The sequence below is a fragment of the Lampris incognitus genome, chromosome 11 (genome assembly GCF_029633865.1).
Source record: "Lampris incognitus isolate fLamInc1 chromosome 11, fLamInc1.hap2, whole genome shotgun sequence".
Lineage (NCBI taxonomy): Eukaryota > Metazoa > Chordata > Actinopteri > Lampriformes > Lampridae > Lampris > Lampris incognitus.
The window spans coordinates 55769006-55778442 of record NC_079221.1 but is presented as its reverse complement, the minus strand read 5'-3'; positions in this window follow the sequence as shown (position 1 = coordinate 55778442).

The window sequence follows — 9437 nt, the reverse complement described above, 5'->3', positions numbered from 1 at the left end:
GGTACAGTCCTAGCTGTCAGTCCTTCATTATACCAGGTACAGTCCGAGCCGTCAGTCCTTCATTATACCAGCTACAGGTACAGTCCTAGCTGTCAGTCCTTCATTATACCAGCTACAGGTAAAGTCCTAGCTGTCAGTCCTTCATTATACCTGCTACAGGTACAGTCCGAGCTGCCAGTCCTTCATTATACCAGATACAGGTACAGTCCTAGCTGTCAGTCCTTGATTATACCAGCTACAGGTACAGTCCTAGCTGTCAGTCCTTCATTATACCAGCTACAGGTACAGTCCTAGCTGTCAGTCCTTCATTATACCAGCTACAGGTACAGTCCTAGCTGTCAGTCCTTCATTATACCAGCTACAGGTACAGTCCTAGCTGTCAGTCCTTCATTATACCAGCTACAGGTACAGTCCTAGCCGTCAGTCCTTCATTATACCAGCTACAGGTACAGTCCTAGCCGTCAGTCCTTCATTATACCAGATACAGGTACGGTCCGAGCTGTCAGTTCTTCATTATACCAGATACAGGTACGGTCCGAGCTGTCAGTCCTTCATTATACCAGCTACAGGTACAGTCCTAGCTGTCAGTCCTTCATTATACCAGCTACAGGTACAGTCCGAGCTGTCACTCCTTCATTATACCAGCTACAGGTACAGTCCGAGCCGTCAGTCCTTCATTATACCAGATACAGGTACAGTCCTAGCCGTCAGTCCTTCATTATACCAGCTACAGGTACAGTCAGATCTGTCAGTCCTTCATTATACCAGCTACAGGTACAGTCCTAGATGTCAGTCCTTCATTATACCAGATACAGGTACAGTCCAGGCTGTCAGTCCTTCATTATACCAGATACAGGTACAGTCCTAGCTGTCAGTCCTTCATTATACCAGCTACAGGTACAGTCCGAGCTGTCAGTCCTTCATTATACCAGATACAGGTACAGTCCTAGCCGTCAGTCCTTCATTATACCAGCTACAGGTACAGTCAGATCTGTCAGTCCTTCATTATACCAGCTACAGGTACAGTCCTAGCTGTCAGTCCTTCATTATACCAGATACAGGTACAGTCCAGGCTGTCAGTCCTTCATTATACCAGATACAGGTACAGTCCTAGCTGTCAGTCCTTCATTATACCAGATACAGGTACAGTCCTAGCTGTCAGTCCTTCATTATACCAGCTACAGGTACAGTCCTAGCTGTCAGTCCTTCATTATACCAGCTACAGGTACAGTCCTAGCTGTCAGTCCTTCATTATACCAGATACAGGTACAGTCCTAGCTGTCAGTCCTTCATTATACCAGATACAGGTACAGTCCAGGCTGTCAGTCCTTCATTATACCAGATACAGGTACAGTCCTAGCTGTCAGTCCTTCATTATACCAGATACAGGTACAGTCCTAGCTGTCAGTCCTTCATTATACCAGATACAGGCACAGTCCAGGCTGTCAGTCCTTCATTATACCAGATACAGGTACAGTCCTAGCTGTCAGTCCTTCATTATACCAGATACAGGTACAGTCCGAGCTGTCAGTCCTTCATTATACCAGCTACAGGTACAGTCCTAGCCGTCAGTCCTTCATTATACCTGCTACAGGTACAGTCCGAGCCGTCAGTCCTTCATTATACCAGCTACAGGTACAGTCCGAGCTGTCACTCCTTCATTATACCAGCTACAGGTACAGTCCGAGCTGTCAGTCCTTCATTATACCAGCTACAGGTACAGTCCGAGCTCTCACTCCTTCATTATACCAGCTACAGGTACAGTCCGAGCTGTCAGTCCTTCATTATACCAGCTACAGGTACTGTCCGAGCTGTCACTCCTTCTTTATACCAGCTACAGGTAAAGTCCGAGCTGTCAGTCCTTCATTATACCAGCTACAGGTACAGTCCGAGCTGTCAGTCCTTCATTATACCAGCTACAGGTACAGTCCGAGCTGTCAGTCCTTCACTATACCAGATACAGGTACAGTCCGAGCTGTCAGTCCTTCACTATACCAGATACAGGTACAGTCCGAGCCGTCAGTCCTTCATTATACCAGCTACAGGTACAGTCCGAGCTGTCAGTCCTTCATTATACCAGCTACAGGTACAGTCCTAGCCGTCAGTCCTTCATTATACCAGCTACAGGTACAGTCCGAGCTGTCAGTCCTTCATTATACCACCTACAGGTACAGTCAGATCTGTCAGTCCTTCATTATACCAGCTACAGGTACAGTCAGGTCTGTCAGTCCTTCATTATACCAGCTACAGGTACAGTTCTAGTTGTCAGTCCTTCATTATACCAGCTACAGGTACAGTCAGATCTGTCAGTCCTTCATTATACCAGCTACAGGTACAGTCAGATCTGTCAGTCCTTCATTATACCAGCTACAGGTACAGTCAGATCTGTCAGTCCTTCATTATACCAGCTACAGGTACAGTCCTAGCTGTCAATCCTTCATTATACCAGCTACAGGTACAGTCCTAGCTGTCAGTCCTTCATTATACCTGCTACAGGTACAGTCCTAGCCGTCAGTCCTTCATTATACCAGATACAGGTACAGTCCGAGCCGTCAGTCCTTCATTATACCAGCTACAGGTACAGTCCTAGCTGTCAGTCCTTCATTATACCTGCTACAGGTACAGTCCTAGCTGTCAGTCCTTCATTATACCAGCTACAGGTACAGTCCGAGCTGCCAGTCCTTCATTATACCAGCTACAGGTACAGTCCGAGCTGTCAGTCCTTCATTATACCAGATACAGGTACAGTCCGAGCCGTCAGTCCTTCATTATACCAGCTACAGGTACAGTCCTAGCTGTCAGTCCTTCATTATACCTGCTACAGGTACAGTCCGAGCTGTCAGTCCTTCATTATACCAGCTACAGGTACAGTCCTAGCTGTCAGTCCTTCATTATACCAGCTACAGGTACAGTCCTAGCTGTCAGTCCTTCATTATACCAGCTACAGGTACAGTCCTAGCTGTCAGTCCTTCATTATACCAGCTACAGGTACAGTCCTAGCCATCAGTCCTTCATTATACCAGCTACAGGTACAGTCAGATCTGTCAGTCCTTCATTATACCAGCTACAGGTACAGTCAGATCTGTCAGTCCTTCATTATACCAGCTACAGGTACAGTTCTAGTTGTCAGTCCTTCATTATACCTGCTACAGGTACAGTCCGAGCTGTCAGTCCTTCATTATACCAGATACAGGTATAGTCCTAGCTGTCAGTCCTTCATTATACCAGCTACAGGTACAGTTCTAGCTGTCAGTCCTTCATTATACCAGCTACAGGTACAGTCTGAGCCGTCAGTCCTTCATTATACCAGCTACAGGTACAGTCAGATCTGTCAGTCCTTCATTATAACAGCTACAGGTACAGTCAGATCTGTCAGTCCTTCATTATACCAGCTACAGGTACAGACCTAGCTGTCAGTCCTTCATTATACCAGATACAGGTACAGTCCTAGCTGTCAGTCCTTCATTATACCAGCTACAGGTACAGTCCTAGCCGTCAGTCCTTCATTATACCAGCTACAGGTACAGTCCTAGCCGTCAGTCCTTCATTATACCAGATACAGGTACGGTCCGAGCTGTCAGTTCTTCATTATACCAGATACAGGTACGGTCCGAGCTGTCAGTCCTTCATTATACCAGCTACAGGTACAGTCCTAGCTGTCAGTCCTTCATTATACCAGCTACAGGTACAGTCCTAGCCGTCAGTCCTTCATTATACCAGCTACAGGTACAGTCCGAGCTGTCACTCCTTCATCATACCAGCTACAGGTACAGTCAGATCTGTCAGTCCTTCATTATACCAGATACAGGTACAGTCCTAGCCGTCAGTCCTTCATTATACCAGCTACAGGTACAGTCAGATCTGTGAGTCCTTCATTATACCAGCTACAGGTACAGTCCTAGCTGTCAGTCCTTCATTATACCAGATACAGGTACAGTCCAGGCTGTCAGTCCTTCATTATACCAGATACAGGTACAGTCCTAGCTGTCAGTCCTTCATTATACCAGATACAGGTACAGTCCTAGCTGTCAGTCCTTCATTATACCAGCTACAGGTACAGTCCTAGCTGTCAGTCCTTCATTATACCAGCTACAGGTACAGTCCTAGCTGTCAGTCCTTCATTATACCAGATACAGGTACAGTCCTAGCTGTCAGTCCTTCATTATACCAGATACAGGTACAGTCCAGGCTGTCAGTCCTTCATTATACCAGATACAGGTACAGTCCTAGCTGTCAGTCCTTCATTATACCAGATACAGGTACAGTCCTAGCTGTCAGTCCTTCATTATACCAGATACAGGCACAGTCCAGGCTGTCAGTCCTTCATTATACCAGATACAGGTACAGTCCTAGCTGTCAGTCCTTCATTATACCAGATACAGGTACAGTCCGAGCTGTCAGTCCTTCATTATACCAGCTACAGGTACAGTCCTAGCCGTCAGTCCTTCATTATACCTGCTACAGGTACAGTCCGAGCCGTCAGTCCTTCATTATACCAGCTACAGGTACAGTCCGAGCTGTCACTCCTTCATTATACCAGCTACAGGTACAGTCCGAGCTGTCAGTCCTTCATTATACCAGCTACAGGTACAGTCCGAGCTCTCACTCTTTCATTATACCAGCTACAGGTACAGTCCGAGCTGTCAGTCCTTCATTATACCAGCTACAGGTACTGTCCGAGCTGTCACTCCTTCATTATACCAGCTACAGGTAAAGTCCGAGCTGTCAGTCCTTCATTATACCAGCTACAGGTACAGTCCGAGCTGTCAGTCCTTCATTATACCAGCTACAGGTACAGTCCGAGCTGTCAGTCCTTCACTATACCAGATACAGGTACAGTCCGAGCTGTCAGTCCTTCACTATACCAGATACAGGTACAGTCCGAGCCGTCAGTCCTTCATTATACCAGCTACAGGTACAGTCCGAGCTGTCAGTCCTTCATTATACCAGATACAGGTACAGTCCGAGCCGTCAGTCCTTCATTATACCAGCTACAGGTACAGTCCGAGCCGTCAGTCCTTCATTATACCACCTACAGGTACAGTCAGATCTGTCAGTCCTTCATTATACCAGCTACAGGTACAGTCAGGTCTGTCAGTCCTTCATTATACCAGCTACAGGTACAGTTCTAGTTGTCAGTCCTTCATTATACCAGCTACAGGTACAGTCAGATCTGTCAGTCCTTCATTATACCAGCTACAGGTACAGTCAGATCTGTCAGTCCTTCATTATACCAGCTACAGGTACAGACAGATCTGTCAGTCCTTCATTATACCAGCTACAGGTACAGTCCTAGCTGTCAATCCTTCATTATACCAGCTACAGGTACAGTCCTAGCTGTCAGTCCTTCATTATACCTGCTACAGGTACAGTCCTAGCCGTCAGTCCTTCATTATACCAGATACAGGTACAGTCCGAGCCGTCAGTCCTTCATTATACCAGCTACAGGTACAGTCCTAGCTGTCAGTCCTTCATTATACCTGCTACAGGTACAGTCCTAGCTGTCAGTCCTTCATTATACCAGCTACAGGTACAGTCCGAGCTGTCAGTCCTTCATTATACCAGCTACAGGTACAGTCCGAGCTGTCAGTCCTTCATTATACCAGATACAGGTACAGTCCGAGCCGTCAGTCCTTCATTATACCAGCTACAGGTACAGTCCTAGCTGTCAGTCCTTCATTATACCTGCTACAGGTACAGTCCGAGCTGTCAGTCCTTCATTATACCAGCTACAGGTACAGTCCTAGCTGTCAGTCCTTCATTATACCAGCTACAGGTACAGTCCTAGCTGTCAGTCCTTCATTATACCAGCTACAGGTACAGTCCTAGCTGTCAGTCCTTCATTATACCAGCTACAGGTACAGTCCTAGCCATCAGTCCTTCATTATACCAGCTACAGGTACAGTCAGATCTGTCAGTCCTTCATTATACCAGCTACAGGTACAGTCAGATCTGTCAGTCCTTCATTATACCAGCTACAGGTACAGTTCTAGTTGTCAGTCCTTCATTATACCTGCTACAGGTACAGTCCGAGCTGTCAGTCCTTCATTATACCAGATACAGGTATAGTCCTAGCTGTCAGTCCTTCATTATACCAGCTACAGGTACAGTTCTAGCTGTCAGTCCTTCATTATACCAGCTACAGGTACAGTCTGAGCCGTCAGTCCTTCATTATACCAGCTACAGGTACAGTCAGATCTGTCAGTCCTTCATTATAACAGCTACAGGTACAGTCAGATCTGTCAGTCCTTCATTATACCAGCTACAGGTACAGACCTAGCTGTCAGTCCTTCATTATACCAGCTACAGGTACAGTCAGATCTGTCAGTCCTTCATTATACCAGCTACAGGTACAGTCAGATCTGTCAGTCCTTCATTATACCAGCTACAGGTACAGTCTGAGCTGTCAGTCCTTCATTATACCAGCTACAGGTACAGTCAGATCTGTCAGTCCTTCATTATACCAGCTACAGGTACAGTCCTAGCTGTCAGTTCTTCATTATACCAGCTACAGGTACAGTCCTAGCTGTCAGTCCTTCATTATACCAGCTACAGGTACAGTCCTAGCTGTCAGTCCTTCATTATACCAGCTACAGGTACAGTCAGATCTGTCAGTCCTTCATTATACCAGCTACAGGTACAGTCAGATCTGTCAGTCCTTCATTATACCAGCTACAGGTACAGACCTAGCTGTCAGTCCTTCATTATACCAGCTACAGGTACAGTCAGATCTGTCAGTCCTTCATTATACCAGCTACAGGTACAGTCAGATCTGTCAGTCCTTCATTATACCAGCTACAGGTACAGTCTGAGCTGTCAGTCCTTCATTATACCAGCTACAGGTACAGTCAGATCTGTCAGTCCTTCATTATACCGGCTACAGGTACAGTCCTAGCTGTCAGTTCTTCATTATACCAGCTACAGGTACAGTCCTAGCTGTCAGTCCTTCATTATACCAGCTACAGGTACAGTCCTAGCTGTCAGTCCTTCATTATACCAGCTACAGGTACAGTCAGATCTGTCAGTCCTTCATTATACCAGCTACAGGTACAGTCAGATCTGTCAGTCCCTCATTATAACAGCTACAGGTACAGTCAGATCTGTCAGTCCTTCATTATACCAGCTACAGGTACAGTCCTAGCTGTCAGTCCTTCATTATACCAGCTACAGGTACAGTCAGATCTGTCAGTCCTTCGTTATACCAACTACAGGTACAGTCCTAGCTGTGAGTCCTTCATTATACCAGCTACAGGTACAGCCCTAGCTGTCAGTCCTTCATTATACCAGCTACAGGTACAGTCCTAGCCGTCAGTCCTTCATTATACCAGCTACAGGTACAGTCCTAGCTGTCAGTCCTTCATTATACCAGCTACAGGTACAGTCCTAGCTGTCAGTCCTTCATTATACCAGCTACAGGTACAGTCCGAGCTGTCAGTCCTTCATTATACCAGCTACAGGTACAGTCCTAGCTGTCAGTCCTTCATTATACCTGCTACAGGTACAGTCCTAGCTCTCAGTCCTTCATTATACCAGCTACAGGTACAGTCAGATCTGTCAGTCCTTCATTATACCAGCTACAGGTACAGTCAGGTCTGTCAGTCCTTCATTATACCAGCTACAGGTACAGTTCTAGTTGTCAGTCCTTCATTATACCTGCTACAGGTACAGTCCGAGCTGTCAGTCCTTCATTATACCAGCTACAGGTATAGTCCTAGCTGTCAGTCCTTCATTATACCAGCTACAGGTACAGTTCTAGCTGTCAGTCCTTCATTATACCAGCTACAGGTACAGTCTGAGCCGTCAGTCCTTCATTATACCAGCTACAGGTACAGTCAGATCTGTCAGTCCTTCATTATAACAGCTACAGGTACAGTCAGATCTGTCAGTCCTTCATTATACCAGCTACAGGTACAGTCCTAGCTCTCAGTCCTTCATTATACCAGCTACAGGTACAGTCAGATCTGTCAGTCCTTCATTATACCAGCTACAGGTACAGTCTGAGCTGTCAGTCCTTCATTATACCAGCTACAGGTACAGTCAGATCTGTCAGTCCTTCATTATACCAGCTACAGGTACAGTCCTAGCTGTCAGTCCTTCATTATACCAGCTACAGGTACAGTCCTAGCTGTCAGTCCTTCATTATACCAGCTACAGGTACAGTCCTAGCTGTCAGTCCTTCATTATACCAGCTACAGGTACAGTCAGATCTGTCAGTCCTTCATTATACCAGTTACAGGTACAGTCAGATCTGTCAGTCCCTCATTATAACAGCTACAGGTACAGTCAGATCTGTCAGTCCTTCATTATACCAGCTACAGGTACAGTCCTAGCTGTCAGTCCTTCATTATACCAGCTACAGGTACAGTCAGATCTGTCAGTCCTTCGTTATACCAGCTACATGTACAGTTCTAGCTGTCAGCCCTTCATTATACGAGCTGCAGGTACAGTCCTAGCTGTCAGTCCTTCAATATACCAGCTACAGGTACAGTCCGAGCCGTCAGTCCTTCATTATACCTGCTACAGGTACAGTCAGATATGTCAGTCCTTCATTATACCAGCTACAGGTACAGTCAGATCTGTCAGTCCTTCATTATACCAGCTACAGGTACAGTCAGATCTGTCAGTCCTTCATTATACGAGCTACAGGTACAGTCCTAGCTGTCAGTCCTTCATTATACCAGCTACAGGTACAGTCAGATCTGTCAGTCCTTCATTATACCAGCTACAATTACAGTCCTAGCTGTCAGTCCTTCATTATACGAGCTACAGGTACAGTCCTAGCTGTCAGTCCTTCATTATACCAGCTACAGGTACAGTCAGATCTGTCAGTCCTTCATTATACCAACTACAGGTACAGTCCTAGCTGTCAGTTCTTCATTATACCAGCTACAGGTACAGTCCTAGCTGTCAGTCCTTCATTATACCAGCTACAGGTACAGTCCTAGCTGTCAGTCCTTCATTATACCAGCTACAGGTAAAGTTCTAGCTGTCAGTCCTTCATTATACCAGCTACAGGTACAGTCAGATCTGTCAGTCCTTCATTATACCAGCTACAGGTACAGTCCTAGCTGTCAGTCCTTCATTATACCAGCTACAGGTACAGTCCTAGCTGTCAGTCCTTCATTATACCAGCTACAGGTACAGTCAGATCTGTCAGTCCTTCATTATACCAGCTACAGGTACAGTCCTAGCTGTCAGTCCTTCATTATACCAGTTTCAGGTACAGTCAGATCTGTCAGTCCTTCATTATACCAACTACAGGTACAGTCCTAGCTGTCAGTCCTTCATTATACCAGCTACAGGTACAGTCCTAGCTGTCAGTCCTTCATTATACCAGCTACAGGTACAGTCCTAGCTGTCAGTCCTTCATTATACCAGCTACAGGTACAGTCCTAGCTGTCAGTCCTTCATTATACCAGCTACAGGTACAGTCCTAG